The following is a 27,569-nucleotide window of genomic DNA, read 5'->3' on the forward strand; positions in this document are numbered from 1 at the left end:
GGAGAGTGTGGCCCCTGAGGGAGCCGATTCTTGCTGATGCTGCCCCCCAAGAAGGCCCAGCACATAGGCTTCCTGAGAGGTAGCAAGCTGTGGGCACAGGACTGGGCATGAAGGGTGAGTGCCCTGGTAGGTAGGGCCAGGCCCTCGTCCTCCCACGTATTGGCCATTTGTGGCACTTGGAGCTGGGCAGGTGCCCTTGAGGACAAGGGGAGCCACGGCCCTCAGGGTCCTTAAGGCAGAGGAATGGATGCCAGGCCACCCGCATGCACGCAACCAAGGCATGCCGCCCACTGCCCGCCGTGCAAGAGAGCCCTCTCCCTGCACCTGCTGGGCCTCTTCTGGATCACTCCCTCAGGTCTAGAGTGCCACCACGATAGGCCCAGGGCCATTGCCTGTTGTGCCCAGGGACTCGAGATTCCCCTTCAAGTCCCGGTAAGCCCTTCCTGCTTCAGCAGGCTAAGGGATCAGGGACGGTGCTCCTCAGCTGCCCTGAGGGGGCCCAAGCTCTTTGAGAGTTGGTTGCATGTGACAGGAGCTCTGAGCTCTCCTGCCCAGGGCACGTTGCCAAGGGCCAGGGCGCTAGGAACACCCCAGGGCTAAGGGGGAGAGCTGCCAGTGTCCCCAAGGGGCCAAAGTCCACCATTTGTACAGGTCCATGGGACACAAAATGAAGCAACAGGAGCCCTCAGCTGAACGTGGACTGACGGTGGCATCCTTGCACTTTCCAGTCCTTGTCAGGCACCCCGCCAACCTTTCACTTCCCCTGCACATGCGATGGCCCAAGGGAGGAGCTTCAATGGGGAAATCTACCCTATCCGGACATCTAGGGCTCCCGGCACAATGCCCGTGTGGCTGCCCCCCAGACACGGACCTCCTGAACCCACCCGGAGGGCATCTGCGGCCTTCCTCCAAGGCCAGTGGCTTCCACTCACCTGCCATGGTTGAATCCACATGGAGACCCTGGCCACCATGGCCCACTGAAAGACACAAGGGGACCAGGGTTGTTAAGCAATGGCTCCCTGGGAGGTGTCCTGGGAGGGGGAATGAGTCGGCAGGCAAGGCAGAAGCCCTGAGCACCTCTTTGGCACCTGGAGGCCCATAGTCAGACAACAGCCACAGCAGGGAGCCTCAAGGGAACGGTCACTTCAAGCCCCAAACAGCAGCTCTCCCCCAGGGCTCCGAGAATCTTCTCGATGCTGACCCGGGGATGGTCCCCTCTATTGGGCCTCAGTGTAATCCTATTGAGCATGATTTTTAGGTCATCATCTCTCTTCGAGACAAATTGAGTTCTCATCATTGACCCAAGCAAGGCAATGGCGATGCACGGGGGCACTCTCGCATCCCCCGAACTGGCTTACCCAGGGTGCTTTGTGTAGGACAGGATGCCCCGGGAAGGGGGCGATGGCACGAGGTGTTGGGCCCCTTGCCAGGGCTTGGCCTAGCAAGACTTGGACCTCAGGGAGCGATCTTCATCTCGGGGATGGCATCTGGGGAGAGAGGGGTGGCCAGCTGTCAAAATGTCCTGCACTGGGGCACCTGTCCCTGTGGCCAAGAGCTGCCAGTCCCAAAAGTCTGGTGCAGCGTGGCAAGTCATGAGGATTGCCAGCACACATTGGGGGACCCAAAGGAAGGAGCAGGCTACAGGAGAAGAGATGTCCATACCTGGACCCCAAAACAATGGAAAATGTAGTCCCCGAGGGAACTGAGCCTTGCTGATGCTGCCACCCAGGAGAAGGCCTGGCACACAGGCATCGCGAGAGGTAGCACACTGTGGGCAAGGGGCCAAGTGTGAAGGGTGCGTTGTCTTGTAGGTAGGACCAGGCCCTCGCCCTCCTAGGGATTGGCCATCTGTGACACCCGGAGTTGGTCAAGTGACCTCAAGGACACGGGGAGTCACAGCCCCCGGGGGCCCCAAGGTCAGAAGAATGGATGCCAGGGTAATCACATCCATGCAACCAAGGCATGCCACCCACTGTCCACTGTGCAGGGGGACCCTGTCCCTGCACCTGTTTGGCCTCTTCCTGGGATCACTTCCTTAGGTCTAGAGTGCTGCTACCATAGGCCCAGGGCCAACGCCTGTTGTGCCTAGGGATTCGAGAATCCCCTCCTAGGCCCAGTGGGTTCTTCCTGTCTATGTGCCCCAAGGGATTGGGAGGGGAGCTCCCCAGCTTCTCCAATTGGGCCCAAGTTCCTTGGGAGTCGAGTGCATGTGACAGGAGCTCTTGGCTCTCCTGCCCAGGGGAACTTACCAAGGGCCAGCACTTCAGGAACAGCTCAGGCCGAGGTGGACAGATGCCAGTGGCCCAAGGGTCCCACGTCCACCATCTGGATGGGCCCATGAGGCACACCATGATGCAGCAAGAGCCCTCAGCTGAACGTGGGCTGACGTTGGTGACCTTACACTTTCCGGTCCTTGTCAGGGACCCACGTAAACCCTTGCTTACCCTGCACATGAGATGGTCCAAGGGCAGACTTTCAAGGGGGAAATCCACCCACTACAGGTATCCAGGGCTCCCGGTCCGATGTCCAAGTGCAGCCACCCAGACACAGGCCACCTGACCCCACCCCAGTGGCGTCTGCTGCTTCCCTCCAATCCCAGTGGCTTCCACTCACCTGCCATTTTTGAGGCCATACAGAGACCCTGGCCACCAAGGTCCACTGAAAGACACAAGGAGAACCAGGTGCTAAACAATGGCTCCCCATGATTTGTCCTGAGAGGCAGATAGGGTTAGCAGGGAAGTTCAAAGTCCTGAGGCCCTTTGGGCACTTGGAGGCTCATCGAAATGCCACAGCCACAGCGGGGAACTTCGAGGGATCCTTCGAGGGATCCATCGCCTCAAGCCCCAAACTACAACACTCCCCCAGGACCCCAAGCAACCTTCAGATGTTGACCCCAGCATGGTCCGCTCCTTTGGTCCTCAGCGTAATCCTATTGAGCATGATTTTTAGGTCATCATCTCTCTTTGGGACAATATGAGTTCTCATCATCGACCCAAGCAAGGCAGTGATGACGAAGTGGGCATTAGGGCGTCCTCCGAACCTGATTTCTGGGGTACTTACTGTAGAGCGGGATGCCCCGGCGGGGGGCGGGGGTGGGGACAGAGTCACAAGACTTTGGGCCTCTTGCAGGGGCTGGGCCAAGCAAGACGTGGCCCTCAGGGCGGAATCTTCGTCTGGGAACATGATGGGGAGAGAGGGGTAGGCAAGGTGTCAGAACGCCCTGCTGAGTGACACCTGCCCCTACAGCCATGAAGTGCCAGTCCCGAAAGCCTAGTGCCGTGTGGCAAGGCTTTAGGCCAGCCGGCACACAGTGGGTAACCACAAGGAAGGGGCAGGCTATAGGAGCAGAGATGCCCATACCTGGACACCGAAAAAATGGAGAGCTTGGCCCCTGAAGGAGCTGAGCCTTTTTGATGCTGCCCCCCAGAAGAAGGCACGGCACACACGCTTCCCAAGAGGTAGCACGCTGTGGGCGCAGGGCCGGTCATGAAGGGTGCGTGCCCTGGTAGGTAGTTAGGTCCAGTCCCTTGCCCTCCCACGGATTGGCCATCTGTCGCACCCCAAGCCTGGCAGGTGCCCTCGAAGACGTGGGGAACCATGGCCCCCAGCATCCCCAGGGCAGAGGAATGGATACTGGGCCAACCGCATGCATGCAACCAGGTCATGACGCCATTGCTCCCCTTGCAGGGGAGCCCTCTCCTTGCACCTACTGGGCCTCTTCCCGGGATCACTACCTCAAGGCTAGGGAGCTGCTGCGAGAGCCCCAGGGCCATCACCTGTTGCACCCAGGAACTCAAGATTCCCCTCCTTGGCCTGGTGGGCCCTTTCTGTCTTGACAGCCCAAGGGATCAGGGAGGAGAACTCTCCAGCTGGTCCGAGGACGCCCAAGCTCTTTGGAATTAGGTGCGTGGGACAAAAGCTCTGGGCTGTCCCACCCGGGTCACCTTGGCAATGGCCGGGGCTTCAGGAACAGCCCAGGGCCGAGGGGGACAGCCGCCAGTGGCCCAAGGGGCCCAGGTCCACCATCTGGACAGACCAATGCGTCACAACGTGAAGCAGCACAAGCCCTCAGCTGAATGTGGGCTGATGGCAGTGTCCCTGCACGTTAAGGTCCTTGTCAGGAACACAGCCAAATTTTCCCTTTCCTTGAAGGTGGGATGGCCCAATGGCGGAACTTCAAGAGGTAAGTCCACCCTTTCTTATATCCAGGACTACCAGCCCGAAGCCCATACGCCCGCCACCCAGATACCAGCCTTCCTAACCCACCCCATGGCGTCTTGGCTTCCCTCCAGTCCCAGGGCTTCAAATCACCTGCCATGGTTGAGGCCGAACTGAGACCCTGGCCACCACGGCCCGCGGAAAGACACAAGGAGCCCAGGATTCCTAAGCAATGGCTCTCTGGGAGGTGTCCTGGGAGGGGGAATGAGTCGGCAGTCAAGGCCAAAGGCCTAAGCACCTTTGGGCACCAGGAGGCCCACAGTCAGAATATAGCCACAGCGGGGACCCCCGAGGGATCAGTCACCTCAAGTCCCAAACTGCAGTGCTCCCCCAGGGCCCCGAGCATCCTCGGGATGCTGACCTCGGGATGGAACCTTCCAATGGGCCTCAGCGTAATCCTATTGAGCATGATTTTTAGGCCATCATCTCTCTTCGAGTCAATATGAGTTCTTATCATGACCCAAGGAAGGTAGTAGCAATGCAGGGGGGCACTCCCTTGTCCCCTGAATCTGCTTACCAGGGGAGCTTACTGTAGAGCAGATTACCCTGGAGGGTGCCAGGGCAGGAGATGTTGGGGCAATTGCCAGGGGTGGGCCTAGGAAGATTTGGCCCGCAGGACAGGATCTTTGTCTGGGTACGTGATCTGTGGAGAGAGTGTAGGCCTGGTGTCAAAACACCATTCTGCGGGGCACCTACCCCTGCGGCCAAGAGCTGCCAATCCCAAAATTCTGGTGCTGCATGGCAAGGCATGAGGCCCACCGGCATATGGTGGGAACTGCATGAAAGGGGCAGGCTACAGGAACCGAGATGCCCATACCTGGACCCCAAAACAATGGAGAGCGTGGCCCCCGAGGGGGCAGAGGCTTTCTGAGGCTGCCCCCAGGAGAAGGCCGGCACACAGGTTACCTGAGAGGTAGCAGTGTGTGGGAGCAAAGTTTGGCGTGCAGGGAGCCTGTTCTGGTAGGTAGGGCCAAGGCCTCACCCTGCCACGGATTGGCCATCTGTGACACCCTTGAGGGCAGGTGTCCTCGAGGACATGGGAAGCCATCACCCCCAGGGTCCCCAGGGTAGGGGAATGGATGCTGGGCCAAGCACATGCACACAACCAAGGCATGCAGCCACTGCCCGTAGGGAATGGGATGCCTCTCCCTGCACCTGCTGAGCCTCTTCCCCTGGATAACTCCATTAAGTCTAGAGTGTCAGGGCGAGAGCCCCAGGGCCATCACCTTTTGTGCCCAGGGACTTGAGATTCCCCTCCTAGACCCAGAGGGCTCTTGCTGTCTCGGCAGCCCAAGGGATCAGGGAGGGGAGCTCCCAGCTGCCCCAAGGGGACCCAAGCTCCTTGGGAGTTGGGTACATGTGACAGGAACTCTGGAGGGCTCTTCTACCCAGGGCACCTTGCCAAGTGCCGGGGCTGCAGGAACGGTTGAGGGCTGAGGGGGACAGCTGCCAGTGGTCCCAAGGGGCCCATGGGACCATCTGGATGGGCCCATGGGGCACACCTTGAAGCAGCAAGATCCTTCAGGTGAACTGGGTGACGGCAGCATCACTACACTTTCCGGTCCTTGTAAGGGACCCTGCCCATCTTTCGCTTCCCCTGCATGTTGGATGGCCCAAGGGCAGACCTTCAAGGGGAAGTCCATCCTCTCTGGACATACAGGGCTCCCAGCCATATTCCCATGCGGCAGCCACCTAGATACGGGCCTCATGACCCACCCCAACGACATCTGCGGCCTTCCTCCAAGTGTAGTGGCTTCCACTCACCTGCCATGGTTGTGGCTGTGCTGAGACAATGGCCACCAAGGCCCGAGAAAGACACAAGGAAATCGGGGTTGCAAAGCAATGGCTCTTCAGGAGGCATCCTTGGAGGAAGAATGGGTTGGCAGGCAAGGCCGAAGGCTTGATCCACTCGTGGTCACCTGGAGGCCCACAGTCAGTTCATAGCCACAGTGGGGAGCCTTGAGGGAACGGTTGCTTCAAGCCCCAATCTGCAGCACTCTCCCAGGACCCCAAGCATCCTCGGGATGCTGACCCTGGCGTGATTCCCTCCATTGGGCCTCAGCGTAATCCTATTGAGCATGAATTTTAGGTCATCATCTCTCTTCGAGACAATATGAGTTCCCATCACTGACCCAAGCAAGGCACTGGCTACGCAGGTGATGCTCTCCCGTCTCCCGAACCAGCTTACTCTGGGTGTTTACTCTAGAATGGGATGCCCTGGGAGGGGGGTGATAGCACGAGATGTTGGGCCTCTTGCAGGGCTTAGCCTAGCAAGACTTGCACTTCAGGGTGGGATCTTAATCTGGGGACAGCATCTGGGGAGAGAGGGGTAGAGCAGTGTCAAAATGTCCTTCCCCAGGGCACCTGTCCCTGCGTCCAAGAGCTGCCAGTCTTGAAAGCCTGGTGCTGCATGGCAAGTTGTGAGAATTGCGAGCATACATCAGGGGACCGCAAGGAAGGGGCAGGCTACAGGAACAGAGATGCCCATACCTGACCCCGAAACAATGGAAAGTGTGGCCCCCAAGGGAGCCGAGGCTTGCTAATACTGCTGACCAGGAGAAAGCACTGCACACAGACTTCCCAAGAGGTAGCACACTGTTGGCAGGGGGCTGGGCATGAAGGGTGCGTTCCCTGGTAGGTAGGACCAGGCCCAAGCCCTCCCAGGGATTGGCCATCTGTAATACCCAGAGTTGGGCAAGTGACCTTGAGGACATGGGGAACCACGGCCCTCAGGGCCCCAAGGTCAGAGGAATGGATGCCAGGGTAATTATGTCCACACAACCAGGCATGCCTCCCACTGTCTGCCGTGAAGGGGCACCCTGTCCCTGCACCTGTTTGGCCTCTTCCTTGGATCACTACCTCAGGTCTAGAGTGCTGCGACCATAGGCCCAGGGCCATCGCCTGTTGAGCCTAGGGATTTGAGATTCCCCTCCTAGGCCCAGTGGGCTCGTCCTGACTCCACAGCCCAAGGAATTAGTAGGGGAGCCACCCAGTGGCCCCGAGTGGGCCCAAGCTCCTTGGAAGTCAAGTGCATGTGACAGGAGCTCTTGGCTCTCCTGCCCAGAGCAACTTGCCAAGGGCCATTGCTTCAGGAACAGCTCTGGGTTGTCCCACCCGGATCACCTTGGCAATGGCCGGGGCTTCAGGAATAGCTCAGCGCCAAGGTGGACAGACGCCAGTGGCCCAAGACCCCCACATCCACCATCTGCATGGGCCCATGGGGCACACCGTGAAGCAGCAAGAGCCCTCAGCTGAATGTGGGCTGTCATTGGCGCCCTTACACTTTCTAGTCCTTGTCAGGGACCCATGCAAACTTTTCCTTCCTCTGCACATGAGATGGTCCAAGGGTGGACTTCCACCCACTACAGACATCCAGGGCCTCTGGTTCGATGTCCATAGCACCGCCACCCAGACATGGGCCACCCGAACCCACCCCTATGGCATCTGCCGCTTCCCTCCAAGCCCAGTGGCTTCCACTCACCTGCCATGTTTGAGGCCGTGCAGAGACCCTAGCCAGCACGGCCCACTGAATGACACAAGGAGAACCAGGTGCTAAGCAATGGCTCCACAGGAGGTGTCCTGGGAGGGATAATGGGTCAGCAGGGAAGGTCAAATGCCTGAGTCCCTTTGGGCACATGGAGGTCCACAGTAAGGCCACCACCACAGCAGGGATCTTCAAGGCCGTCACTTCAAGCCCAAAACTACAGCATTCCCCAGGACCCTAAGCAACCTTGGGAATTTGACCTGGCATGGTTCTCTCTATTGGGCCTCAGTGTAATCCTATTGAGCATGATTTTTAAGTCATCATCTCTCTTTGAGACAATATGAGTTCTCATCATTGACCCAAGCAAGGCAGTGACGATGAAGGTGGGTGCTATGACGTCCCCCGAACCTACTTTCTGGGGTGCTTAGTGTAGAGTGGGATGCCCCAGTGTGCGACAGAGTCACAAGACTTTCAGCCTCTTGTAGGGGCTGGGTCTAGCAAGACTTCGCCCTCAGGGCAGAATCTTCGTATGGGGACACGATCTGGGGAGAGAGGGGTAGGCCAGGTGTCAGAACGCCCTGCTGCATGGCACCTGCCCCTACAGCCACGAAGTGCCAGTCCCAAAAGCCTGGCATGACGTGGCAAGGCTTTAGGCAGGTTGGCACACAGCGGGTGACCACAAGGAACAGGCAGGCTATAGGAGCAGAGATGCCCATACCTGGACACCGAAAAAACGGAGAGCTTGGCTCCTGAAGAACCTGAGCCTTTTTGATGCTGCCCCCCAGAAGAAGGCATGGCACACACGCTTCTTGAGAGGTAGCACACTGTGGGCGCGAGGCTGGTCATGAAGGGTACATGCACTGGTAGGTAGGTCCAGGCCCTCGCCCTCCCACGGATTGGCCATCTGTCACACCCCAAGCCTGGCAGCTGCTCTCAAAGACATGGGGAGGCAAGGCCCCCGGGGTTCCCAGAGCAGAGGAATGGATACTGTGCCAACCGCATGCATGCAACCAGGTCATGCCACCCACTGACCCCCTTGCAGGAGGCCCTCTCCCTGCACCTGCTGGGCCTTTTCCCGGAATCACTACCTCAGGTCTAGAGTGCCGCTGCGAGAGGCCCAGGGCCATCGCCTGTTGCACCCAGGAACTCAAGATTCCCCTCCTTGGCCTGGTGGGTCCTTTCTGTCTTGACAGCCCAAGGGATCAGGGAGGAGAGCTTCCCAGCTGGTCCGAGGAGGCCCAAGCTCCTTGGAGTAAGTGCATGGGACAGAAGCTCTGGGTTGTCCCACCCGGGTCACCTTGGCAATGGCCGGAGCTTCAGGAATAGCCCAGGGCCGAGGAGGACAGCCGCCAGTGGCCCAAGGGGCCCGGGTCCACCATCTGGACAGGCGAATGTGTCACAACGTGAGCAGCATGAGCCCTCACCTAAACGTGGGCTGAGGGCAGTGTCCCTGCACATTAAGGTCCTTGTCAGGGACACAGCCAAACTTTCCCTTCCCTTGCAGGTGGGATGGCCCAAGGGCGGACTGTCAAGAGGTAAGTCCACCCTCTCCTTATATCCAGGGTTATCAGCCCAAGCCCATGTAGCTGCCGCCCAGATACAAGCCTCCCAAACCCACCCCTATGGCATCTCGGCCTCCCTCCAAGCCCAGTGGCTTCCAATTACCTGCCATGGTTGAGGCCAAACTGTGACCCTGGCCACCATGGCCCGTGGAAAGACACAAAGAGTCCAGGATTGCCAACAATGGATCCCTGCTAGGTGTCCTCGTAGGGGGAATGAGTCAGCAGGCAAGGCCGAAGGCCTGAGCACCTTTGAGCACCTGGAGGCCCACAGTCAGACCACAGCCACAGCGGGGACACCCGAGGGATTGGTCACCTCAAACTCCAAACTTCAGCGTTCCCCCAGGGCCCCGAGCATCCTCGAGATGCTGACCTCAGGATGGACCCCACAAATGGGCCTCAGCGTAATCCTACTGAGCATGATTTTAAGTCATCATCTCTCTTTGAGACACTATGAGTTCTCATCATTGACCCAAGCAAGGCAGTGATGACACAGGATGGTGCAATGCGTACCCTGAACCTGCTTTCTTGGGTGCTTAGTGTAGAGCCAGATACCCCAGTGGGTGACAGAGTCATGAGACTTTGAGCCTCTTGCAGGGGCTGGGCCTAGCAAGACTTCGCCCTCAGGGCAGAATCTTCATCTGGGGTCATGATCTGGGGAGAGAGGGGTAGGCCAGGTGTCAGAATGCCCTGCTGCGTGGCACCTGCCCCTGCAGCCATGAAGTGCCAGTCCCAAAAGCCTGGCACTGCGTGGCAAGGTTTTAGGCCAGCCAGCACACAGCAGGTGACCACAAGGAAGGGGCAGGCTATAGGAGCAGAGATGCCCATACCTGGACCCTGAAAAAACGGAGAGCTTAGTCCCTTAAGGAGCCAAGCCTTGTTGATGCTGCCCCCCAGAAGAAGGCACGGCACACATGCTTCTCGAGAGGTAGCATGTTGTGGGCGCGGGGCTGGTCGAACTGTGACCCTGGCCACCATGGCCCATGGAAAGACACAAGGAGTCCCAAATGGCTAAGCAATGGCTCCCTGGGAGGCGACCTGGTGGGGGGAATTAGTCGGCAGTCAAGGCCGAAGGCCTGAGCACCTTTGGGCACCTGGAGGCCCACAGTCAGACCATAGCCACAGCGGGGACCCCCGAGGGATCGGTCTCCTCATGCCCCAAACTGCAGCACTCCCCCAAGGCTCCGAGCATCCTCGGGATGCTGACCTCGGGATGGACCCTGCCAATGGGCCTCAGCGTAATCCTATTCGGCATGATTTTTAGGTCATCATCTCTCTTCGAGACAATATAAGTTCTCATCATGGACCCAAGCAAGGCAGTAGCAATGCAGGTGTGCACTCTCCTGTCACTGAATCTGCTTACCGGGGGAGCTTACTGTAGAGCAGATTACCCTGGAAGGTGTCAGGGCAGGAGACTTTGGGCCAGTTGCCAGGGCTGGGCCTAGGAAGATTTGGCCCTCAGGGGGCCTCGTATGGGTACATGATCTGGGGAGAGAGGATAGGCCTGGTGTCAAAATGCCATTCTCTGGGGCACCTACCCCTGTGGCCAAGAGTTGCCAGTCCTGAAATCCTGGTGCTGCAGGGCGAGGCGTGAGGCCCTCCAACATATGGTAGGAACTGCAAAAAAGGGGCAGGCTACGGGGCCGAGATGCCCATACCTGGACCCCCAAAAAAGGAGAGCTTGGGCCCCAAAGGAGCCAAGCCTTGTTGATGCTGCCCCCCAGAAGAAGGCATGGCACACATGCTTCCCGAGAGGTAGCATGCTGTGGGTGCAGGGCTGTCATGAAGGGTGCGTGCCCTGGTAGGTAGGTCTACCTACTGCCCTCCCATGTATTGGCCATCTGTTGCACCCCGAGCCTGACAGCTGCCCTCAAAGACACAGGGAGCCATGGCCCCCAGGGTCCACAGGGTAGAGGAATGAACGCTGGGCCAAACACATCCACGCAACCAAGGCATGTAGCACACCGCCTGCCACCCAAGTGGGGGGCCTCTCCCTGCATCTGCTGAGTCTCTTCCCCTGGATAAATCCATCAGGTCTAGAGTGTCAGTGCAAGAGACCCAGGGCCATCGCCTGTTGTGCCCAGGAACTTGAGATTTCCCTCCTAGTCCCGGTGGGCCCTTGCTGTCTCAGCAGCACAAGGGATCAAGGAGGGGAGCTCCCAGCTGCCCCGAGGGGACTCAAGCTTCTTGGCAGTCAGGTGCATGTGACAAGAACTCTGGGCTCTTCCACCCAGGGCACCTTGCCATGTGCCGGGGTTACAGGAACAGTTGAGGGCTGAGGGGGACAGCTGCCAGTGGTCCCAAGGGGCCCACGTCCACCATCTGGATGGGCCCATGGGGCACACCTTGAAGCAGCAAGATCCCTTAGCTGAACTGAGTAACAGCGGTGTCCCTGCACTTTCTACTCCTTGTAAGGGAACCAGCCCATCTTTCCCTACCCCTGCATGTGGGATGACCCAAGGGTAGACCTTCAAGGGGGAAGTCCACCCTCCAGAAATACAGGGCTCCCCGCCATATCCCTATGCGGCAGCCACCTAAACACGGGCCTCACAACCCACCCCAACATCTGTGGCCTCCCTCCAAATGCAGTGGCTTCCACTCACCTGCCATGGTTGTGACTGCACTGAGACAGTGGCCACCATGACCTGAGAAAGACACAAGGAAATCGGGGTTGCAAAGCAATGGCTCTTAGGAGGCGTCATTGGAGGAAGAATGGGTTGGCAAGCAAGGCCAAAGGCGTGATCCACTCATGGGCACCTGGAGGCCCACAGTCAGTTCATAGTCACAGTGGGGAGCCTTGAGGGAACGGTTCCTTCAAGCCCCAATCTACAGTGCTCTCCCAGGGCCCCAAGCATCCTCAGGATGCTGACTCCGGCATGATTCCCTCCATTGGGCCTCAGCGTAATCCTATTGAGGATGATTTTTAGGTCATCACATCTCTTCAAGACATTAAGAATTCTCATCATTGACCCAAGGAAGGCAGTGGCGATGCAGACAAGCACTCACCCCTCCCCCAAACCAGCTTACTGGGGTGCTTACTGTAGAGCGAATGCCCGGGGGGGGTGGGGGCATGAGACATTGGGTGTCTTATAGTGCTTGGGCCTAGGAAGAAATGGCCCTCAGGGCAGGATCTTCATCTGGGGACAGGATCTGGAGAGAGAGGTGTAGGCAAGGTTTCAAACCACACTGATCCATGGCACCTGCATTATAGCCAAGAGCTGCCAGTCTGAAAAGTCTGGCGCCACATGGCAAGGTGTGAGGCCAGCTGGCATACAGCATGGGACTGCATGGAAGGGACAAGCTACAGGAGCAAATGCCCATACCTTGACCTCGAAACAACAGAGAGCGTGGTCCCCATGAGAGCCGAGGCTTGCTGTGCTACCCCCCAGAAGGCCCAGCACACAGCCTTCCAGAGAGGTAACACGCTGTGGACTCTGGGCCAGGCATGAAGGGTGGGTGCCCTGGTATGTACAGTCAGGTCCTCGCCCTCCCACAGATTGGCCATCTCTGACACCCAGAGTTGGGCTGGTTCCCTCAGGGACATGGGGACCCATGGCCCTCAGGGTCCCAAGGGCAGAGGAATGGATGCCGGGATAACAGCGTGCTCGCAACCAGGCATGCCGCCATTCCCGCCCCGCATAGGAGCCCTCTCCCTGCACCTGCTGGGCCTCATCGCCGGGATCACTCCCTCAGATATAGAGTGCCATGATGATAGGCCCAAGGACATTGCCTGTTGTGCCCAGGGACTCAAGATTACTCTCCTAGGCCAGGTTGGCCCTTCCTGTCTCAGCAGCCCAAGGGATTGGAGAGGGGAACTCCCCAGTTGCCCCGAGGGGCCCAAGCTCCTTGGGAGTCGGGTGCATGCGACAGGAGTTCTGAGCTCTCCTGCCCAGGGCAACATGCCAAGGTCCGGGGCTTCATGAACACGCCAGGCCCGAGGAGACAGCCTCCAGTTGCCCCAAGGGGCCTATATCCACCATCTGGATGGGCACATGGGGCACACCGTGAAGCAGGGAGGTCCCTCAGCTAATCGTTGCCTGACAGTGGCATCCCTGCACTTTCTGCTCCATGTCAGGGGCCTAGCCAATCCTTCGATTCCCCTGCACCTGGGATGGCCCAAGGGCAAACCTCCAATGGGGAAATCCACCCTCTCTGACCACCAGGTTTCCCAACCGACCCCCATGTGGCCGCCACCCAGACACAGGCCACCCGTACCCACTCCAGGTGGCGTCTATGGCCTCCCTCGAAGCCCAGTGGCTCCACTCACCTGCCATGTTTGTGACCACACTGAGACCCTGGCTACAAAGGCCCGCTGAAAGACACAAAGAGACCAGGGTTGCTAAGCAATGGCTCCCTGGAAGGCATCCTGAGAGGGGGGATGGGTCGGCAGTCAAGGCTGAAGGCCCGAGCACCTCTTGTGCACCTGGAGGCCCACAGTCAGGCCACAGCCAAAGCGGGGAAGCCTGAAGGATCGGTCGCTTCAAGCCCCAAACTGAAGCGCTCCCCCAGGGCCCTGAGCATCCTCAGGATGCTGACTCTGAGATGGTCCCTTCCATTGGGGCTCAGCGTAATCCTATTGAGCATGATTTTTAGGTCATCATCTCTCTTCGAGACAATATGAGTTCTCATCATTGACCCAAGCAAGGCAATGGCGATGCCGGCGAGCCTTCTCCTGCCCCCCGAACCTGCTTACCCTGGGTGCTTACTGCAGAGTGGCATGCTCCTGTGGGGATGGGGTCCCAAGACGTTAGGATTCTGGCCGGGGCTTGGCCTAGCAAGACTTGAAACTCAGGGCAGGAGGTTGGTCTAGGGCAGGTCTGTGGAGAGAGTCATAGGCTAAATGTCAAAATGTCGGACTGTGGGGCACCTGCCTCAGTGGCCAAAAGCTGCCAGTCTGAAAGCCTGGTGCCGCATAACCCAAGGAAGGCAGTGGCGACCAGTTTAGGGTGCTCACCATCCCCTAAACTGCTCCTCAGGGGTGCCTACTGTAGAGCAGGATGCCCAGTGGGGGTGCGGGGGCATGAAATGTCGGGCCTCTTGCCAGTGCTGGGCCTAGCAAAACTTGGCCCTCAAGGTGGGTTCTTCAACTGGGGACAAAATCTGGGGAGAGAGGGGTAGGCCAGCTCTCAAAACACCCTGCTCCAGAGAACCTACCCCTGCGTCCCAGAGGGTCCACTCCTGGAATCCTGGCAATGCCTGGCAACACGTGAGGCAGCCCGGCACATGGTGGAGGGACACAAGGAAGGGGTGGTGAGGAGCAGAGATGCCCATACCTGGACCCGGAAACCATGGAGAACATGGCCCCCAAGGGTGCCAAGCCTCGCTGATGCTGGCCCCCAGGAGAAGGCTCGACACATTGGATTCCTGAGAGGTAGCACGTAGTGGGCATGCAGCCCAGTGTGCAGTGTGCATGCCCTCGTAGGTAGGGCCAGGCCCTTGCCTTCCCACTGTTGGCCACCTGTGGCACCCAGAGCTGGGCAGGTGCTCTTGAGGACATAGGGAGCTACTGCCCCCAGGGCCCGCAAGGCAGAGAAATGGATGCTGGGCAAACAAGATGTGCACGCAAACAAGGCATGCCGCCCACTGCCCGCCATACAAGGGGGACATCTCCCTGTACCTGCTGGGCCTCTTTCCTCAGATCAATCTCTCAGGTCTAGATTGCCGCTGTGATAGGCCCAGGGCTATAGCCTGTTGCACCCAGGGACTCAAGATTCCCCTCCTAAGCCGAGTGGGCCCTTCCTGTCTCATCAGCCAAAGGGATCAGGGATGGGAACTCCCCAGCTGCCCCAAGGGGGCCTAAGTCCCTTGGGAGTCGATGTATGCGAAAGGAGCTCTGAGCTCTCCAGCCCGGACACCTTACCAAGGTTGAGGGCTTCAGGAACAGCCCAGGACCATTTGGGACAGCCACCAGTGGCCCAAAGGGGCCTATGTCCACCATCTGGATGGTCCCATGGGGCACACCATGAAGCAGCGAGTTCCCTCAGCTGAACATGGACTGACAGCGACATCCCTGCACTTTCCAGTCCTTGTCCAGGACCCTGACAACATTTAACTTCCCCTGCATGTGGGATGGCCCAAGGGCAGACCTTCAAGGGAAATGTCCACACTCTCCAGACATCCAGGGCTCCTGGCCTGATTCCCATGCAGCCGCTTCCCAGACATGGGCTTCCTGAACCCACCACGAAGGCATCTGCAGCCTCCCTCAATGCCCAGGGTTCTTCAACTCACCTGTCATTGTTGAGGATGTGCTGAGACCCTGGCCAGCATGGCCCGTTGAGAGACACAAAGAGACCAGGGTTGACAAGCAATGGCTCCCCGGGAGGCGTCCTGGGAGGGGGAATGAGTCACCAGGCAAGGCTGAAGGCCTTAACCCCTTTGGGCCCCTGGAGGGGGCCACAACCACAGGGGGGAGCCTCGAGGGATCGGTCAGCTGAAACCCCAAGCTGTAGCACTGCCCAGGGCCCTGAGCATCCTGGGGATGCTGATCCAGGAATGGTCCCCCCCATTGGGATTCAGCGTAATCCTATTAAGCATGATTCTTAGGTCATCATCTCTCTTCGAGACAATATGAGTTCTCATCATTGACCCAAGCAAGGCAGTGGTGACGCGGGCAGGCGTTCTCCCATCCCCCGAACCTGCTTACCGGGGTGCTTACTTAGAGCATGACACCCCAGATGAGCGTGGATGGGGGCAAGAGACGTTGGGCTCCTTGCAGGCACAGGGCCTAGCAAGACTTGACCCTCAGGCCAGGATCTTCATCTGGGACGGGACCTGGGGAGAGAGGGGTAGGCCAGCTGTCAAAACATCCTGCGCCGGGGCCCTGTCCCTGCAGCCAAGAGCTGACAGTCTGAAACCGTGGCAGTGCATGGCAAGGCTTGAGGCTGGCCAGCACACGGCAGGGACCCCAAGGAAAAGGCAGGCTACAGTAGCAGAGATGCCCATACCTGGACCCCAAAACAATGGAGAGTGTGGCCCCTGAGGGAACAGATTCTTGCTGATGCTGCCCCCCCAAGAAGGCCCAGCACACAGGCTTCCTGAGAGGTAGCACACTGTGGGGGCTGGAACCAGCATGAAGTGTGAGTACCCTGGTAGGTAGGGCCAAGCCCCTGCCCTCCCACGGATTGGCCATCTGTTGCACCTGGAGCTGGGCAGGTGCCCTCGAGGACATGGGGAGCCACAGCCCCCAGGGTCCTTAAGGCAGAGGAATGGATGCCAGGCCAACCGCATGCATGCAACCAAGGCATGCCGCCCACTGCCCGCCGTGCAAGACAGCCCTCTCCCTACACCTGGGCCTCTTCTGGATCACTCCCTCAGGTCTAGAGTGCCACGACGATAGTCGCAGGGCCATCGCCTGTTGTGCCCAGGGACTTGAGATTCCCCTCCAAGTCCCGGTAAGCCCTTCCTGCTTCAGCGGCCTAAGGGATTGAGGAGGGTGCTCCCCAGCTGCCCTGAAGGAGACCAAGCTCCTTGAGAGTTGGTTGCATGTGACAGGAGCTCTGGGCTCTCCTGCCTGGGGCACCTTGCCAAGGGCTGAGGCTTCAAGAACACCCCAGGGCCAAGAGGGACAGCCGCCAGTGGCCCCCAAGGGGCCAAAGTCCACCACCTGGATGGGAAATGGGGCACACCATGAAGCAGCAAGAGCCCTCAGATGAATGTGGGTTGACGGTGGCATCCCTGCACTTTCTGGTCCTTGTCAGGGACCCGGCCAACATTTCACTACCCCTGAACGTGTGATGGCCTAAGGGGGGACCTTTAAGGGGTAAGTCCACCCTCTCCAGACATCCAGGGCTCCCGGCCCAATGGCCATAGGGCCGCCTCCCAGACACAGGCCTCCCGAACCAACCCCGGTGGCATCTGCGACCTCCCTGCAAGCCCAGTGGCTTCCACTCACCTGCCATGGTTGAGGCCACATGGAGACCCTGGCCACCATGGCACACTGAAAGACACAAGGGGACCAGGGTTGTTAAGCAATGGCTCCCTGGGTGGCATCCTGGGAGGGTGAATGAGTCGGCAGGCAAGGCAGAAGGCCTGAGCACCTTTGGGCACCTGGAGGCACACAGTCACACCACGGCCACAGCGGGGAGCCTCGAGGGAACAGTCGCTATAAGCCCCAAATAGCAGCTCTCCCCCAGGGCCGCGAGCATCTTCTGGATGCTGACCCAGTGATGGTCCCCTCCATTGGGCCTCAGTGTAATCATTTTGAGCATGATTTTCAGGTCATCATCTCTCTTCAAGACATAAGAGTTCTTATCATTGACCCAAGCAAGGCAATGGAAATGCAGGCAGGTGCTCTCCCATCCCCCGAACCAGCTTACCCTGGGTGTTTACTGTAGAACGGGATGCCCTGGGAGGGGAGTGATGGCACGAGATGTTGGGCCTCTTGCTGGGGCTTGGCCTAGCAAGACTTGGACCGCAGGGGATGGCATCTGGGGAGTGAGGGGTAGGCCAGCTGTCAAAATGTCCTGCACTGGGGCACTTGTCCCTGCGGCCAAGTGCTACCAGTCTGGAAAGCCTGGTGCCACATGGCAAGTTGTGAGAATTGCCAGCACACATCGGGGAACCGAAAGGAGGGGCAGGCTACAGGAGCAGAGATGCCTGTACCTGGACCCTGAAACAATGGAGAGTGTGGCCCCTGAGGGAGCCGAGCCTTGCTGATGCTGCCACCCAGAAGGCCTGGCATACCGCTTCCCGAGAGGTAGCACACTGTGGTTGGGGAGCCGGTCTTGAAGGGTGCATTCCCTGGTAGGTAGGACCAGGCCTTTGCCCTCCCACAGATCGGCCATCTCTGGCACCTGGAGTTGGGCAAGTGACCTCGAGGACACGGGGATCCATGGCCCCCAGGGCCCCAAGGTCAGTGGAATGGATGCCAGGGTAATCACGTCCATGCAACCAAGGCATGCCATCCACTGTCTGCCATGCAGGGGGACCCTGTCCCTGCACCTGTTTGGCCTCTTCCTGGGATCACTCCCTCAGGTCTAGAGTGCTGCGACCATAGGCCCAGTGCCATCGCCTGTTGTGCCTAGGGATTCGAGATTCCCCTCCTAGGCCCAGTGGGCTCTTCCTGTCTATGCACCCCAAGGGATCAAGAGGGGAGCTCCCCAGCTGCCCCAAGTGGGCCCAAACTCCTTGGGAGTCAAGTGCATGCAACAGGAGCTCTGGGCTCTCCAGCCTGGGGCAACTTGCCAAGGACCAGCGCTTCAGGAACGCTCAGGGCCCAGGTAGACAGATGCCAGTGGCTCAAGAGGCCCACGTCCACCATCTGGATGGACCCATGGGGCACACCATGTAGCAGCAAGAGCCCTCAGCTGAACCTGGGCTGACGCTGGTGCCCTTACACTTTCCGGTCCTTGTCAGGGACCCACCCAAACATTTCCTTCCTCTGCACGTGAGATGGTCTGAGGGCGGACTGTCAAGGGGGAAGTCCACCCTTTACAGACATCCAGGGCTCCCAGTCCGATGTCCATGCAGCCGCCATCCAGGGACAGGTACCCGAACCCACCCCAAGGGCATCTGCCACTTCCCTCTAAGCCCAGTGGCTTCCACTCACCTGCCATGTTTGAAGCCGTGCAGAAACCCTGGCCACCATGGCCCACTGAAAGACACAAGAACCAGGTGCTAAACAATGGCTCCCCAGGAGGTGTCCTGGGAGGCGGAATGGGTCAGCAGGGAAGGTCGAAGGCCTGAGATCCTTTGGCCACTTGGAGGCCCAGGGAAAGACCACAGCCACAGTGGGGAACTTTGAGGGAACCGTGACCTCAAGCCCCAAACTACAGCGCTCCCCCAGGGCCCCAAGCATCCTCGGGATGCTGATCCAGCGTTGACCCTCCATTGGGCCTCAGCGTAATCTGATTGAGCATGATTTTTAGGTCATCATCTCTCTTTGAGACAATATGAGTTCTCATCATTGACCCAAGGAAGATAGTGACGACATAGGCGGGCATTATGCTGTCCCCCGAAACTGCTTTCTGGGGTGCTTACTGTAGAGCAGGATGCCCCGGGGGGGACGGAGTCATGAGACTTTGGGCCTCTTGTAGGGGCTGGGCCTAGCAAGACTTGGCCCTCAGGGTGGAATCTTCATCTGGGGACACGATCTGGGGAGAGAGGGGTAGGCCAGGTGTCAGAACGCCCTGCTGTGTGGAACCTGCCCCTGCAGCCACAAAGTGCTGGTCCCGAAGGCCTGGTGCCCTGTGGCAAGGCTTTAGGCCGGCCAGCCCATAGTGGGTGACCTTAAGGAAGGGACAGGCTATAGAAGCAGAGATGCCCATACATGGACCCTGAAAAAATGGAGAGCGTGGCCCCTGAAGGAGCCGAGCCTTTTTGATGCTGCTCCCCAGAAGAAGGCATGGCACACACGCTTCCCGAGAGGTAGCACGCTGTGTGTGCGGGGCCAGTTGTGAAGGGTGCGTGCCCTGGTAGGTAGGTTCAGGCCCTCGCCTTCCCATGTATTGGCCATCCGTCGAACCCTGAGCCTGGCAGGTGCTCTCAAGGACATGGAGAGCCATGGCCCAGGGTCCCCAGGGCAGAGGAATGGATATCGGGCCAACTGCATGCCTGCAATCAGGTCATGCTGCCCACTGACCCCTTGCAGGGGGGCCCTCTCCCTGTATCTGATGGGCCTCTTCCTGGGATCACTACCTCAGGTCTAGAGTGCCGCTGCGTGAGGCCCAGTGCTATTGCCTGTTGCACCCAGAAACTCAAGATTCCCCTTTTTGGCCTGATGGGCCCTTTCTGTCTTGACAGCCAAAGGGATCAAGGAGGAGAGCTCCCCACCTGGTCCGAGGAGGCCCAAGCTCCTTGGAAGTTGGGTGCATGCGACAGAAGCTCTGGGCTGTCCCACCTGGGTCACCTTGGCAAGGGCCAGGTCTTCAGGAACAGCCCAGGGCCGAGGGGGACAGCTGCCAGTGGCCCAAGGGGCCCAGGTCCACCATCTGGACAGGCCAATGCGTCACATGAAGCAGCACGAGCCCTCAGCTGAATGTGGGCTGATGGCGGTGTCTCTGAACTTTCCGGTCCTTGTCAGGGACACGGCCAAACTTTCCCTTCCCTTGCAGGTGGGATGGCCCAAGGGTGGACCTTCAAGAGGTAAGTCCACCCTCACCATAAATCCAGGGCAACCAGCCCTAAGCCCATGGAACCACCACCCAGATACCAATCTCCCAAACCCACCCCTATGGCTTCTTGGCCTCCCTCCAAGCCCAATGGCTTCCAATCACCTTCCATGGTTGAGACCGCATGGAGACCCTGGCCACCACAGACTGCAGAAACACAAGGAGTCCAGGATTGCGAAGCAATGGCTCCCTTGGAGGCATCCTGGTAAGAGGAATAAGTCAGCAGGCAAGGCCGAAAGCCTGAGCACCTTTGGGCACCTGGAGGCCCACAGTCAGTCCATAGCCACAGCAGGGACCCCCGAGGGATCGGTCACCTCAAGCCCCAAACTGCAGTGGTCCCCCAGGGCCCCGAGCATCCTCGGGATGCTGACCTTGGATGGACCCTGCCAATGGGACTCAGCGTAATTCTATTGAGCATGATTTTGAGGTCATCATCTCTCTTTGAGACAATATGAGCTCTCATCATTCACCCATGGAAGGCAGTAGCAATGCAGGGGGGCACTCCCTTGTCCCCCGAATCCACTTACCAGGGGAGCTTACTGTAGAGTGGATTACCCTGGAGGGTGTCAGGGCAGGAGACGTTGGGCCAGTTGCCAGGGCTGGGCCTAGGAAGATTTGGCCCTCAAGGTGGGACCTTTGTCTGGATACATGATCTGGGGAGAGACGGTAGGCCTGGTGTCAAAACGCCATTCTCTGGGGCACCTACCCCTGTGGCCAAGAGCTGCCAGTCCCAAAATTGTGGCACCATCTGGCAAGGCTTCAGGCCAGACGGCACACGGTGGGAACTGCAAGAAAGGGGCAATCTATAGGAGCCGAGATGCCCATACCTGGACCCCGAAACAATGGAAAGCGTGGCCCCCAAGGGAGCCGAGCTTTGCTGAGGCTGCACCCCAGGAAAAGACCCAGCACACAGGCTACCTGAGAGGTAGCATGGTTTGGGAGCGACACATGGCATGGTGGGATCTTGTCCTTGTAGGTAGGGCCAAGGCCTCACCCTCCCACGGATTGGCCATCTGTGACACCCTCAAGGGCAGGTGCCCTAGAGGACATGGGAAGCCATGGCCCCCAGGGTCCCCAGGGCAGAGGAATGGATGCTGGGCCAAACATGTGCATGGAACCAAGGCATGCAGTGCACTACCTGTCACGCAGTGGGGGGCCTCTCCCTGCACCTGCTGAGTCTCTTCCCCTGGATAACTCCATTAAGTCTAGAGTGTCAGGGCGAGAGCCCCAGAGCCATCGCCTGTTGTGCCCAGGAACTTGAGATTCCCCTCCTAGACCCGGTGGGCCCTTGCTGTCTCAGTAGCCCAAGGGATCGGGGAGGGGAGCTCCCAGCTGCCCTGAGGGGACCCAAACTCCTTGGGAGTCGGGTGCATGTGACAGGAACTCTGGGCTCTACTGCCCAGGACACCTTGCCAAGTGCCAGGGCTTCAGCAAAAGCCAAGGGCTGAGGTGGACAGCCACCAGTGGTCCCACAAGGCTCATGTCCACCATCTGGATGGGCCCATGGGGAACACCATGAAGCAGCAAGATCCCTCAGGTGAACTGGGTGATGACGGCGTCCCTGCACTTTCTAGTCCTTGTAAGGCACCCGGCCCAACTTTTGTTTCCCCTGCATGTGGGATGGCCCAAGGGCAGACCATCAAGGGGGAAGTCCACCCTCTCCGGACATCCAGGGCTTCCAGCCATATTCCCTCACAACCCACCCCAATGACATCTGCGGCCTCCCTCCAAGTGCAGTGGCTTCCACTCACCTGCCATTGTTGTGGCTGCGCAGAGACACTGGCCACAATGGTCCTCTGAAAGACACAAGGAGATCAGGGTTGCAAAGCAATGGCTTTCAGTAGGTGTCCTTGGAGGTAGAATGGGTCAGCAGAGAAGGCTGAAGGTTAGATCCACTTGTGGGCACCTGGAGGCCCACAGTCAGTTCATAGCCACAGTGGGGAGCCTTGAAGGAATGGTTGCCTCAAACCCCAATCTGCAGCACTCTCCCAGGGCCCCGAGCATCCTCGGGATGCTGACCCTGGCATTTTTCCCTCCATTGGGCCTCAGCATAATCCTATTGAGCATGATTTTTAGGTCATCCTCTCTCTTTGAGACATTATGAGTTCTCATCATTGATCCAAGGAAGGCAGTGGTGATGTGGGGTGCTCTCCCATCCCCCGAACCTGCTTACCAGGGGTGCTTAATGTAGAGTGGGATGTCCAGGGGGAGGGGTGGAGACAGGAGACATTGGGCATCTTGCAGTGCCTGGGCCTAGCAAAACTTGGCCCTCAAGGCAGGATCTTCGTCTGGCGACAGAATCTGGGGAGAGAAGGGTAGCCAATGTGTCAAAATGCAGTGCTCCGGGGCACCTGCCATTGTAGCCAAGAGCTGCCAGTCTGGAAACCCTGGTGCTGTGTGGCAAGGTGTGAGGCTGGCCAGCATACGGTGGGAGACCGCATGGAAGGGGCAAGCTACAGGAGCAGAAATGCCCATACCTGGACCGCAAAACAACAGAGAGCGTGGCCCTCATGAGAGCCAAGCTTTGCTGATGCTGCCCCCCAGAAGGCCTGGCACACAGGCTTACTGACAGGTAGCACACTGTGGAATCTGGGCCAGGCATGAAGGGTGGGTGCCCTGGTATGTACAGTCAGGCTCTTGCCATCCCACGAATTGGCCATCTCTGACACCCAGAGTTGGGCTGGTGCCCTCGAGGACATGGGGACCCTCGGCCCTCAGGGTCCCAAGGGCAGAGGAATGGTTGCTGAGCTAACAGCATGCTCGCAACCAGACATGCCGTCCATTCTCGCTGTGCACGGGGGCTCTCTCCCTGCACCTCTTGGGCCTCATAACCAGGATCACTCCCTAGATCTTAGGTGACCTGACGATAGGCCCAAGGACATCACCTGTTGTGCCCAGGGACTCAAGATTACCCTCCTAGGCCAGGTTGGCCCTTCCTGTCTCGGCAGCCCAAGGGATTGCAGATGGGAGCTCCCTAGTTGCCCTGGGGCCCCAAGCTCCTTGGGAATTGGGTGCATGCGACAGGAGCTCTGAGCTCTCCTGCCCAGGGCAACTTGCCAAGGACTGGGGCCTCATGAACACCCCAGGACCAAGGAGGACAACCGCCAGTGGCCCCAAGGGGCCTATATCCACCAACTGGATGGGCACATGGGGCACACCGTGAAGCAGGGAGGTCCCTCAGCTAATCGTTGCCTGACAGTGGCGTCCCTGCACTTTCCGGCCCTTGTCAGGGACCTGGCCATTCTTTCGATTCCCCTGCACCTGGGATGGCCCAAGGGCGGACCTTCAATGGGGAAATCTACCCTCTTTGGCCGTCCAGGTTTCCCAACCCGACCCTCATGTGGCCGCCCCCAGACACAGGCCTCCCGCACCCACTATGGATGGCGGCTATGGCCTTCCTCGAAGCCCAGTAGCTCCACTCACCTGCCACGTTTGTGGCCACACCGAGACCCTGGCCACGAAGGCCTGCTGAAAGACACAAAGAGACCAGGGCTGCTAAGCAGTAGCTCCCTGGAAGGCGTCCTTGGAAGGGGGATGGGTCTGCAGGCAAGGCCAAAGCCCCGAGCACCTCTTGGGCACCTGGAGGGCCACAGTCAAGCCACAGCCAAAGCGGGGAGGCTTGAGGGATTGGTCACTTCAAGCCCCAAACTGCAGCGCTTCCCCAGTGTCCTGAGCATCTTCAGGATGCTGACTCCGAGATGGTCCCTCCACTGGGCCTCAGTGTAATCCTATTGAGCATGATTTTTAGGTCATCATCTCTCTTCAAGACAATATGAGTTCTCATCATTGACCCAAGCAAGGTAATGGCAATGCCAGCAAGCCCTCTCCCGCCCCCTGAACCCTCTTACCCAGGGTGCTTACTGTAGAGTGGGATGCCCTGGTGGGGGGTGGGGACCCAAGGCGTTGGGATTCCTGCCAGGGCTTGGCCTAACAAGACTTGAATCTCAGGGCAGGAACTTCATCTAGGGACAGGATCTGTGGAGAGAGTAGTAGTCTAGGTGTCAAAATGTCCTGCTGTGGGGCACCTGTGTCAGCTGCCAAAAGCTGCCAGTTCTGAAAGCTTGGTTCTGCATGGCAAGGCATTAGGCAGACCAGCACACGGCAGAGGACCGCAAGGAGGGGCAGGCTACAGGAGCAGAGATGCCCATACCTGGACGCCTAAACAACGAGAGGGTCGCCCCCGAGGGAGCCGAGTGTTGCGGATGCTGCCACCAGGAGAAGGCCCGGCACATAGTCTTCCCGAGAGGTAGCACGCTGTGGGCGCAGGTCCGGGCATGAAGTATGCATGCTGTGGTAGCTAGGGCCAGGCCCTCGCCATCCCATGGATTGGCCATCTGTTGCACCCGGAGATGGGCAGGTGCTTTCCCAGGGCCTCCAGGGAAGAGGAATGAGTGCCAGGCCAAACACGTGCTCCCAATCAAGGAGGGCTGCCCACTGTCCACCATGCAGGGGAGGCCTCTTCCTGCACCCGCTGGGCCTCTGCCCTAGGATCACTCCCTCAGGACTAGAGTGCCCCAGAGAGAGGCCCAGGGCCATCACTTGTTGCGTCCAGGGATTCTCGATTCCCCTCCAAGGCCCGGCAGGCCCTATCCAGTCTCAGTGGCCCAAGGGATCAGGAAGGGAAGCTCTCCTGCTGCCACAAGAGGGACCAAGTTCCTTGGGAGTCAGGTGCATGCAATAGGAGCTCGGGGCTCTCACGCTTGGGGCATCTTGCTAACGGCTGTGGCTTCAGGAACAACCCAGGGCTGAGAAGGACAGCCGCCAATGGCCCCAAGGGACCCACATCCACCATCTGGACAGACCCATGGGGCACACCATGAAGCAGCAAGAGCCCTCACCTGATAGTTGGCTGACAGCATCATCCCTGCACTTTCTGGTCCTTGTTAGGGACCCGGTCAACATTTCACTTCCCCTGCACGTGGAATGATCCAAGGGTGAACCTTTGAGGGGGAAGTCCTCCCTCTCCTGACATCCAGGGCTCCCAGCCTGATGCCCATGTGGCCGCCACCCAGACCCAGCCTCCCAAAACAACCCCAATGGTGTCTGAGACCTCCCACCAAGCCAGTGGCTTCCAATCACCTGCCATGGTTGAGGCTGCACAGAGACCCTGGCCACCATGGCCCAGTGAAAGACACAAGGAGCCCAGGGTTGCTAAGCAATGGCTTCCTGGGAGGCGTTCTAGGAGGGGGAATGGGTCGGCAGGCAAGGCCGAAGGCTTGATCTCCTCGTGGGCACCTTGAGGCCCACAGTAAGGCAAAACCAATATGGGGAGCTTCAAGGGATAGGTTGCTTCAAGCCCCAAACTGCAGTGCTCCCCCAGGGCCCCCAGCATCCTCAGGATGCTGATCCTGGATTGGCCCCTCCATTGGGCCTCAGAGTAATCCTATTGAGCATGATTTTTAGGTCATCATCTCTCTTTGATACAATATGTGTTCTCATCATTGACCAAAGGAAGGCAGTGGTGACCCGAGTGGGCACTCTCCATCCCCCAAAACTGCTCATCAGGGGTACCTACTGTAGAGCAGGTTATCCTGGGGGCATGGAGAGGCATGAGACATTGGGCCTCTTGCTGGTGCTGGGCCTAGCAATACTTGGCCCTCAGGGCAAGATCTTCAATTGGGGACACACTCTGGGGAGAGAGGGGTAGGCCAGCTCTCAAAACGCCCTGCTCCGGGGTACCTGCCCCTGTTGCCAAGAGCTGCCACTCCCAGAATCCTGGCAATGCGTGGCAAGGCATGAGGCTGCCCAGCACACGGCAGAGGAACGCAAGGAAGGGGTAGGCTACAGGAGCAGAGATGCCCATACCTGGACCCCGAAACAAAGGAGAGCGTGGCCCCTAAAGGAGCCAAGCTTTGCTGATGCTGGCCCCCAGGAGAAGGCCAGGCCCATAGGCTTCCTGAGACGTAGCACATGGTGGGCCCCCAGCCCAGCGTGAAGGGTGCATGCCCTGGTAGGTAGGGCCAGGCCCTTGCCCTCCCACCGTTGGCCATCTCTGTTACCTGGAGGTGGTCAGGTGCTCTCGAGGACACAGGGAACCACTGCCCCCAGGGCCCACAGGCCAGAGGAATGGATGCTAGGCCAACAAAGTGTGCATGCAACCAAGACAGGCCATCCCCTGTCCTCTGTACAAGGGGGGTGTCTCCCTGCACCTGCTGGGCCTCTTCCCTGTGATCACTCCCTCAGGTCTAGAATACTGCCATGAGAGGCCCAGGCTCTCACCTGTTGTGCCCAGGGACTCGAGATTTCCCTCCTAGGACCAGTGGGCCCTTCCTGTCTCAGTGGCCAAAGGGATCGGGGAGGGGAGCTCCCCAGCTGCCCCCTTGGAAGCCGAAGTATGCAAAGGAGCTCTGAGCTCTCCAGACAGGGACACCTTACCAAGGGCCAGAGCTTCTGGAACAGCCCAGGGTCACGGGGGACAGTTACTAGTGTCCCCAAGGGGCCCACGTCCACCATCTGGATTGTCCCGTGGGGGACACCATGAAGCAGCGAGGTCCCTCAGCTGAATGTGGGCTGAGAGCAGTGTTCCTGCACTTTCCGGTCCTTGTCAGGGACCCTGACAACATTTAGCTTCCCCTGCATGTGGGATGTTCCAATGGTGGATCATCAAGGGAGAAGTCCACCATTTCCGGGCATCCAGGGCACCTGGCCTGTTGCCCATGCAGCCACCTCCCAGACACGGGCCTTCCGAACCCACCATGAAGGCATTTGCAGCCTCCCTCCACACACAGGAGCTTCCACTCACGTGCCATGGTTGAGGCTGCACTGAGACCCTGGCCAGCATGGCCCGCTGAGAGACACAAAGAGACCAGGGTTGACAAGCAATGGCTCCCTGGGAGGCATCCTGGGAGGGGGAAGGAGTGGCCAGGCAAGGCTGAAGGCCTTAAACCCTTTGGGCCCCTGGAGGCCCACAGGCCACAGCCACAGGGGGAGCCTCGAGGGATCGGTCACCTCAAGCCCCAAGCTGCAGCGTTCCCCAGGGCCCTGAGCATCCTGGGGATGCTTATCCAGGAATGGTCCCCTCCATTGGGCTTCAGCGTAATCCTATAAAGCATGATTTTTAGCTCATCATCTCTCTTTGGGACAATATGAGTTCTCATCATTGACCCAAGTAAGGCAGTGGTGACGTGGGCAGGCGCTCTCCCATCCCCTGAACCTGCTTACCGGAGTGCTTACTTAGAGCGTGATGCCCCGGATGAGTGG

General features: G+C 58.9%; 17 non-coding genes across 17 annotated transcripts; all 17 read right to left on the minus strand.

Annotated features, from left to right (window-relative positions):
* Positions 1-1,222: 1,222 nt before the first annotated feature.
* On the minus strand, positions 1,223-1,303 carry LOC123325830. Its single transcript, XR_006540674.1, has one exon. It is a non-coding gene; the product is annotated as a small nucleolar RNA SNORD115 (small nucleolar RNA).
* A 1,610-nt stretch (positions 1,304-2,913) lies between these two features.
* On the minus strand, positions 2,914-2,994 carry LOC123325843. The gene has a single exon (XR_006540687.1). It is a non-coding gene; the product is annotated as a small nucleolar RNA SNORD115 (small nucleolar RNA).
* A 1,606-nt stretch (positions 2,995-4,600) lies between these two features.
* Positions 4,601-4,680, minus strand: LOC123325850. Its single transcript, XR_006540694.1, has one exon. It is a non-coding gene; the product is annotated as a small nucleolar RNA SNORD115 (small nucleolar RNA).
* Positions 4,681-6,271: 1,591 nt separating this feature from the next.
* LOC123325834 lies at positions 6,272-6,352 on the minus strand. Its single transcript, XR_006540678.1, has one exon. It is a non-coding gene; the product is annotated as a small nucleolar RNA SNORD115 (small nucleolar RNA).
* A 1,630-nt stretch (positions 6,353-7,982) lies between these two features.
* Positions 7,983-8,063, minus strand: LOC123325825. The gene has a single exon (XR_006540669.1). It is a non-coding gene; the product is annotated as a small nucleolar RNA SNORD115 (small nucleolar RNA).
* Positions 8,064-9,655: 1,592 nt separating this feature from the next.
* Positions 9,656-9,735, minus strand: LOC123325846. Its single transcript, XR_006540690.1, has one exon. It is a non-coding gene; the product is annotated as a small nucleolar RNA SNORD115 (small nucleolar RNA).
* A 754-nt stretch (positions 9,736-10,489) lies between these two features.
* On the minus strand, positions 10,490-10,570 carry LOC123325839. Its single transcript, XR_006540683.1, has one exon. It is a non-coding gene; the product is annotated as a small nucleolar RNA SNORD115 (small nucleolar RNA).
* A 1,582-nt stretch (positions 10,571-12,152) lies between these two features.
* LOC123325837 lies at positions 12,153-12,233 on the minus strand. The gene has a single exon (XR_006540681.1). It is a non-coding gene; the product is annotated as a small nucleolar RNA SNORD115 (small nucleolar RNA).
* Positions 12,234-13,818: 1,585 nt separating this feature from the next.
* Positions 13,819-13,899, minus strand: LOC123325829. The gene has a single exon (XR_006540673.1). It is a non-coding gene; the product is annotated as a small nucleolar RNA SNORD115 (small nucleolar RNA).
* Positions 13,900-15,768: 1,869 nt separating this feature from the next.
* Positions 15,769-15,849, minus strand: LOC123325845. Its single transcript, XR_006540689.1, has one exon. It is a non-coding gene; the product is annotated as a small nucleolar RNA SNORD115 (small nucleolar RNA).
* Positions 15,850-17,441: 1,592 nt separating this feature from the next.
* On the minus strand, positions 17,442-17,521 carry LOC123325852. The gene has a single exon (XR_006540696.1). It is a non-coding gene; the product is annotated as a small nucleolar RNA SNORD115 (small nucleolar RNA).
* Positions 17,522-19,091: 1,570 nt separating this feature from the next.
* On the minus strand, positions 19,092-19,172 carry LOC123325833. The gene has a single exon (XR_006540677.1). It is a non-coding gene; the product is annotated as a small nucleolar RNA SNORD115 (small nucleolar RNA).
* Positions 19,173-20,760: 1,588 nt separating this feature from the next.
* LOC123325855 lies at positions 20,761-20,841 on the minus strand. Its single transcript, XR_006540699.1, has one exon. It is a non-coding gene; the product is annotated as a small nucleolar RNA SNORD115 (small nucleolar RNA).
* Positions 20,842-22,409: 1,568 nt separating this feature from the next.
* LOC123325849 lies at positions 22,410-22,490 on the minus strand. Its single transcript, XR_006540693.1, has one exon. It is a non-coding gene; the product is annotated as a small nucleolar RNA SNORD115 (small nucleolar RNA).
* Positions 22,491-24,081: 1,591 nt separating this feature from the next.
* LOC123325824 lies at positions 24,082-24,162 on the minus strand. The gene has a single exon (XR_006540668.1). It is a non-coding gene; the product is annotated as a small nucleolar RNA SNORD115 (small nucleolar RNA).
* Positions 24,163-25,736: 1,574 nt separating this feature from the next.
* LOC123325851 lies at positions 25,737-25,817 on the minus strand. Its single transcript, XR_006540695.1, has one exon. It is a non-coding gene; the product is annotated as a small nucleolar RNA SNORD115 (small nucleolar RNA).
* A 1,577-nt stretch (positions 25,818-27,394) lies between these two features.
* On the minus strand, positions 27,395-27,475 carry LOC123325848. The gene has a single exon (XR_006540692.1). It is a non-coding gene; the product is annotated as a small nucleolar RNA SNORD115 (small nucleolar RNA).
* Positions 27,476-27,569: the final 94 nt, after the last annotated feature.

The sequence above is a fragment of the Neomonachus schauinslandi genome, chromosome 9 (genome assembly GCF_002201575.2).
Source record: "Neomonachus schauinslandi chromosome 9, ASM220157v2, whole genome shotgun sequence".
Taxonomy (NCBI): domain Eukaryota; kingdom Metazoa; phylum Chordata; class Mammalia; order Carnivora; family Phocidae; genus Neomonachus; species Neomonachus schauinslandi.